The following is a 5,941-nucleotide window of genomic DNA, read 5'->3' on the forward strand; positions in this document are numbered from 1 at the left end:
AGGGAAGACAGAGAGGGGAAGAGAAAGACAGACACCTGCAGACCTGTTTCACCACCTGTGAAGCGACTCCCCTGCAGGTGGGGAGCCTGGGCTCAATAGAATCCTGACGCAGGTCCTTGAGCTTTGCGCCACGTGCGCTTAACCCGCTGTGCTACCGCCCGACTCCCCCTTTTGGGTCTCTTCTATGAGGAATATTCTGTTCAGATCTTCTCCCCATTTTTGAATGTGGTCGTTTGTTTTCTTGTTGAGTTTGGTGAGCTCTTTATATATTTTGGTTATTAGCCTCTTGTCTGATGTACAGCATGTAAAGATCTTCTTCCATTCTGTGGGAGGTCTCTTTGTTTGGGTGGTGGTTTCTTTTGCTGTGCAGAAGCTTTTTAATTTGATGTAGTCCCCAATGATGTATTTATTAATAAAATTAAAATTTTTTAAAGTCAAAAAGAAAAAAATACCTGGGTTCAAATCTCCATTCCCCACTTACAAGGAGGAAGTGCCACAAGTGGCAGAGCAGTGCTATAGATGTCTTCCTTAATACCTCTCCTCCCTCTCAGTTCTTCTCTAGCCTAGGAAAGGAAGAGAGAGAGCAGTATCTCACTTAAATAGTGTGCTCCTCTGCAGGTTCAATCCTGGCCCCACTGCATTGAAGGAAACTTCAGCTTCTTTCTTTTTCTCTTCTCTTTCCTCTCTCCTCTCCTCTCCTCTCCTCTCCTCTCCTCTTCTCTCTTTTTCTCTCTCTCTCTCTCTGTCTCCATAAAAACAAAGGATGAAAGAAATATAACAGAAGCCAGACCTTCCACCTTCTGCACCCCATAAAGAATTTTGGTCCATACTCCCAGAGGGATAAAGAATAGGGAGGGGGTTGGGCGTAGCGCAGCGGATTAAGCACAGGTGGTACTTAATCCGCTTAATCACAGACCAGCGTAAGGATCCCAGTTCAAGCCCCTGGCTCCCCACCTGCAGGGGAGTCGCTTCACAGGTGGTGAAGCAGGTCTGCAGGTTTCTGTCTTTCTCTCCCCCTCTCTGTCTTCCCTGTCTCTCTCCATTTCTCTCTGTCCTATCCAACAATGACATCAGCAACAACAATAACTACAACAACAATAAAACAAGGGCAACAAAAGGGAAAATAATAAAATTTTTCAAAGAAGAATAGGGAAGCTTCCAATGGAGGAGATGGGACAGGGAACTCTGGTGGTGGGAATAGGTGAAATTGTACCCCCGTTATCCTATAGTCTTGTTAATCATTATTAAATCACTAATAAAGAAAAGGAAGGAAAGGAAGGAGGAGAATAGGAAAATAAATAAATAATTGCCAAGAGTGGTAGATTACTTGCACAGGTACCGAGTCCCCGCAGTCACTCTGGCAGCAAAACAAAAAATGTTTCAGACACTCAGCATGAGGGACCTGAGGCTCAATGAGCTTAGCAGGCTGTGGTGTGGCCCAAATTTTCCTGGCTCCTGCTTCGGTGCCTCTGGTGCTGACGTGGGAATGCAGACAGTTCACCTGAATTCGTTGAAAAGGAGAAATTAGCCCGAGTCGAGGAGACTGCAGCTGCTCACATAGAGGCTGCCTTTGAGAGAAGACTTTTTCCTTTATCTGTTTTGCTTTGCTTTAAGCACAGGAGGACTCGGCTCTGGCCTGTGGCGGCTTTGCAGTTGAACCTGTGGCCTCTGATATCTCGGGCATGGAAGTCTGTCGCTCGAACCACCACGCTGTTAGCCCTGCCCAAGAAGGATAGGTTTGGGGCACGGCGCCTCTGAAAGCCTGCCAGGAGATGTCTCCATAACCGCAGTCACAGGATAAACATCTGCTTAGAAATGGCAGTTTTGCAGAGATGTGAACTGTATGCTATAGAACTCCCCATTTAAAGTGCGTTTCAGTGGCTTTTAGGGTATTCAGAGTTACGCAACCATCACTAAGTTCAGAATATTTCATCAACCCATTAGAGAAATACCAGACTAGGCCAGCAAAATAGCTCACTCAGATAATGTATTGCTTTGCTGTGTGTGTGAGACCCAGGTTTGAGCCCAGCCCCCATCACAAGGAAGATGTTGTGGTGTCCTTTACCCTCTATCTGTATCTCTGAAGAAAAGAAGAGGAGGAGGAGGAGGAGGAGGAGGAGGAGGAAGGGGAAGAAGGGGAGGAGGAGAAGGAAGGGGGGGGGAGGAGGAGAAGGAAGGGGGGGGGAGGAGGAGGAGAAAGAGAAGAGAGAGGAGAGAGGGGGTGAGGAAAGAGGCAGAAGAAAAGCAATGCCAGACCACAGGCAGTGGCCCCCACTCACCACCCTCTCCCCAGTCTAGTTTTAGTTTCAATGGATTTACCTAGTCTGGACATTTCATATAAACATGGAAGGATGTGGTCTTTTGTGACGAACTTCATTCGCTCTTCTCGTAAACCGTGGCTCTTTGGGTCCTTTCCTAGAAGAGAGACAGAAAGATGTCCCAAGCAGACCAACTTCTCAGGATCTGAGCAGACTCCATTACTCTGACGACAGGTCAGGAGTGGCTGACTGGACAGAGAGCCCTGTCCCCTTCCCACCTGTGCAGGTTATTATGTCAGGTCAGATAGCTCAGATAAGTCTAGAGTGCTGTCCAGGTGGAACCTTCTTACCTGTCTCTAAGAGGAAAGCCCTAAAGATAGAAAGGAACTGATCTGAACTCTTACTTATTGGGATCAAGGTTACAGTGTCTGTCTTACTGCAAATTCCAGACCAGTGAGGTTTGGGTCTTCACATACTATTCCTGCAGGTTATGGGGTGCGAGTGTTGCTGTGGGCTGTGACTGTGAATGTGGGGGACTCTTTCTCTCCGTGTTCCCCTTTCCTTGAATGGAGACCTGCTTTGTACCCAACACTGAGCTGAGCTCTAAGAAAGCCCAGGAGTGCCGGGGAGGGCAGTGGTGCACCCAGCTAAGCACACACAGTACTGAAGCACAAGGACCTGAGCAAGGACGCACGTGGAGACCCAGGCTCCAGCCCCCGGCTCCCCACCTGCAGGGGAGTCGCTTCACAAGAGGTGAAGCAGGTCTGCAGGTGTCTGTCTTTCTCTCCCCAGCTTCCTTCTCTCCATTTTCTCTGTCCTGCCCAACAACGATGACATCAATAACAACAATAATAGTAACTATAACAATAAAAGAAAAAGGGCAACAAAAGGGGGGAGGAATGGTCTCCAGGAGCAGGGGATTTGTGGTGCAGGCACCGAGCCCCAGCAATAACCCTGGAGGCAAAAAAAAAAAAAAAGAAAATGTGCCCCAGTGTGATGTAAAAAGAGTTATAAAGGAGGACCTCTTGGACAAAGGAGGGTCTTGGGCTTGGTCATTGACTTGTGGTTTTTAGCCTGGCTTTTGGGCCCAAAGACCCTCAGGAAATCTATCCCGATTCTTGCTCTTTACTTTGCATGTCTAATAAAGAATTCAAACACCATACACCTGAACGCATGTCCTAGGTGCAGCAAGGAACCATAAGGGAGTCCTCCTGACCCTCCAGCACTTCCACTGTCTCCTTGTCTCCACGGAGGCTTCTTCCTGACAATAAAGAAGGTACCTGGTGGGGGGGGGGGGGATTAAGCACACATGGCGCAAAGTGCAGGGACCGGCGTAAGGATCCCAGTTCAAGCCCCCTGCTCCACACATGCAGGGGAGGCAGTGAAGCAGGTCTGCAGGTGTCTGTCTCTTTCCCCTCTCTCTGTCTCCCCCCCCCCTCCATTTCTCTCTGTCCTGTCCAACAACAAACGACATCATCAACAACAATAATAACCACAACAAGGCTATAACAAGGGCAACAAAAGGGGGGGAAATGGTCTCCAGGAGCAGTGGATTCATGGTGCAGGCACTGAGCCCCAGCAATAACCCTGCAGGCAAAAAAAAAAAAAAAGGTTCCTGGGTAAACATCTCCCTCTCCACCCACCTTTCCTATCTTGGGACTCCTCCGTCAGGTCCTAAAGGGATGCCACTCTCAACACCCCCAGCTTTCTTTTTTCATTTATTTATTTTATTTTGGATAGAGATAGGTCTCAAGGTGTGAGGGGGAGGAAGAGAGGGAAGCAGAAATGCTTCACCACTTGTGGTTTCCTTCCTGTAGATGGGGACTAGAAGCTTGAACCGGGACCTTGCATGTGATAATGTGCTCACTCAACCACAAGTCACTACCTGGCCCCTAACTTGATAAATTTTTGATACATTTATTTATCAATAGAAGTGAAAGGGAAAGAGAGAACTAGAGTATCACTCTGGCATATGCTGCTCTGGGGATTAACTCTGGACCTTGTGCTTTTAAGTCCAATGAACTAGTCTCTAAGCCAACTCTTGGACCATCCTAACTTGAATTCTCTTCCTCCTCCTCCTCCTCCTCTCCCACCAGGATTATTGCTGGGGCTTGGTGCCAGCACTACAAATCTACTGCTCCTGGCCCCAGCTTTCATCTGTGAGAAGACTGCCCCTTCCAGAAGACAGCAGGTCACATGCCTGCTCGCAGGGTCCTCGCCCTCAGTTCCCGGAACCCCAGGCTGTTAGTGCCACTGTGCAGCAGGTGCTGGGAGAGAGCGCAGTCCACTGAGCTTCGCCTTCTCTGGGGCTCCTGATTGCGGGGGTCCACGTACCCCCACAATCCACACGCCATCGCCCACTCGCACACGGAACTACAGGCCTGGGGCAGCTCTTACTTCTTCCTGCTCCCCTCCTCCACTGCCATCACCCTGCAGACGCCTCTCCCTGACATCTGGGTATCTTGACAGCTCAATGCGACCACTAGTACACAGGTCACAGCCTTCCCCTTAGGAAACAGCAATCACACCTGTCCCCTGGCACCCCAAATGTCACCTGACGGCTGACTGTACCCACAAACCCAAGTGATTTCCAAGGACCTCAGGCGGTTGGGTACATCTGGGGTCTCCTGAGCCAGTCACTGCTTCCCGCCCGGCTCCCCCTGCTAAGAACTCCAGCGGGGGTGCCCGGTAGGGTGCATGGCCCCCTCTCTGGCGGCTCACCTGGTGCTGAGGGCGGGGCGGGGGCTCAGCAGGAAGCCGCTCTCCCGCCTCCCCCCGCTGTGCTTGTCACCTGGGTGGGTGACAGGACTGGCAGCAAGTGTGGCGACCTGAGGTGACTCGGTTTCCTCACTCAACAAGTGAGGGGTCGTGGTCCTCTCCGCAGCTCTGCGGAATGAACCGGCAACTTGTCAAGTGTGCCCGCGCCTCTGCGCCCTGCACCGCCTGTGTGTCCCTCACCCGCGCCACGCGTCCCTCACCCGCCTGTGTGCCCTGCAGCCGCCTGTGTGCCCCGCACCAGCACCAAGTGCCCCTCACCCGCCTGTGCCCCGCACCCATCCGCCTGTGTGCCCCGCACCCGCCTGTGTGTCCCGCTCCCGCACCATGTGCCCCGCGCCCGCCTGTGTCCCGCACCCGCACCATGTGCCCCTCGCCCGCACCATGTGCCCCTCGCCCGCACCATGTGCCCCGCACCCGCCTGTGTGTCCCGCAGCCGCACCATGTGCCCCGCGCCCGCCTGTGTGCCCCGCACCCGCCTGTGTCCCGCACCCGCACCATGTGCCCCTCGCCCGCACCATGTGCCCCGCACCCGCCTGTGTGTCCCGCAGCCGCACCATGTGCCCGCACCCGCCTGTGTGTCCGGGCACCTCCGTGGCGCCAGGCGGCCGCGCAGACTCCACTCCCGCCCCGCACAGGCCGCAACCCTCCCGGCCTAGCGCGGCGCCGCGGGCCCTGGACCTGTCCCCGCGCCCTCGGGCGGTGATGGCGAGGAGGGCGCGGCGGGCAGGCTGGAGTGCGGCCGCGGCTCTCGGGGCCCTCGCTCGCGACAGCCCAGCCCGGGGGGCGCCGCATCTCCGAGGCCGCCCCTGGGCTCGGCGCCCCTGCCCTGCCCTGCCCTGCCCGGGGCGGGCCAGGAAGCCCCGGTCCCCGCCCGCCCGCCCGCCCGCCCGCCGCCCTAGGCCCGC

At 53.9% G+C, this 5,941-nt stretch overlaps 1 long non-coding RNA gene across 2 annotated transcripts; it reads right to left on the reverse strand.

Annotated features, from left to right (window-relative positions):
* Nucleotides 1-1,014: 1,014 nt before the first annotated feature.
* Nucleotides 1,015-4,901, reverse strand: LOC132541687 (uncharacterized). 2 transcript variants are annotated; one of them, XR_009552786.1, is made up of 4 exons: nt 3,424-4,901; nt 2,987-3,075; nt 2,320-2,415; nt 1,015-1,501 (listed from the first exon to the last, which is right to left on the reverse strand). It is a non-coding gene; the product is annotated as an uncharacterized LOC132541687 (long non-coding RNA). The 2 variants fall into 2 exon arrangements; XR_009552785.1 differs by having other exon boundaries at nt 2,987-4,901.
* Nucleotides 4,902-5,941: the final 1,040 nt, after the last annotated feature.

Source organism: Erinaceus europaeus, chromosome 12 (genome assembly GCF_950295315.1).
Source record: "Erinaceus europaeus chromosome 12, mEriEur2.1, whole genome shotgun sequence".
Lineage (NCBI taxonomy): Eukaryota > Metazoa > Chordata > Mammalia > Eulipotyphla > Erinaceidae > Erinaceus > Erinaceus europaeus.